Raw genomic sequence first — 1,227 nt, forward strand, 5'->3', positions numbered from 1 at the left:
TCTATTGTGTAGAGTTCTACTACTCTGTTTAGTTCAATTCTCCATTCCATTTGGATTTCCCAAATATTTATTGGATTATTGGATTTCAAAGGCACATGAAATCTTGAAGTTTAAAGGTAACCTATATATATTTATATATTTATGATCTAACACCTATTCAAGGCATAAATCCTCTCAACAAATGTCTTAGAAATGGAAGTCCAGTTTCTGGGTTTTCACCTCTAACATGGGCTGCCTATTCTTACCATAAGCCAGGTGTAGTGGCTCCCTCTCATAATGGCCCCTAATCTTTTTAAGGTCAAATATTCACAGGTCTTCAGTTGTAATAAACACAACAAAGAATTGTCAATACACTGCTGAATTCTTTCTAGCATCCTATGATCTACTTTGCCAGTTTTTTCTAAAATTTGAAATATATGTGGAATAAGTATTAAACAATGATCAAAAATACTCCATGTGTTTTGGTGTGGCATAAAGCGATTCTGTGAGGCCCTTTGATTTGGCCCTTATACCACTATTAATGTAGACTAGAAGTACAATTGCTTTTTGCAGCACATAGACTATGATGATTGTACATAATGCATTCATCTACCCAACAGGCCTACTGTCCCTATTTCAAGAACTTTCATAAGCATTTCTGCTAAAAGACAACCTTCATCGTTTATTTGAGCATCTGACCTTTGAAAACAAAGGAATCCCGGGGTTTTTTTTCTTGTTTGTTTGTGTTTCTAACCATCACTCTATCAGTGTGTTTTCTTGCAGACAGAGACAACGAATTATCCATCGTTGTATTTGCCACAGTATGTGATGTAAATTTTGTATATTAGGTATTTAATTTGTTTGGATTTGGTGGCCAAAGTAATATAAAATTATGTTGCAGCGGCACTATCCTTTTATAACTTGAAATGAGGTAAGCCTGGGCTTGCATTACTAATGAAAGAAAGAGGACATGTTAAAGGACAGAGAGCATGGGAAGAAATCGACATAGTGCCAGCACAGAAAGGTAAAGAATTAAAGCCCCAAGCTATAGGGAGAAGTCCAACGATGAGCTGCTAGTTTTAATAGCCTGGCATGTTCTGACATTTCGGTTCGGAAGGACTAGTCTACATGGTCCTTAGATAGAAATTATTGAATATTAGGATTAATATTAGCATCTCTAGCTTTAAGATTAGCTGTGCAGGTATCGCTAATTTTGATTACAATTACCGTCAGAAGAATTACTCTCCC

The sequence above is a fragment of the Ailuropoda melanoleuca genome, chromosome 14 (assembly GCF_002007445.2).
Source record: "Ailuropoda melanoleuca isolate Jingjing chromosome 14, ASM200744v2, whole genome shotgun sequence".
Lineage (NCBI taxonomy): Eukaryota > Metazoa > Chordata > Mammalia > Carnivora > Ursidae > Ailuropoda > Ailuropoda melanoleuca.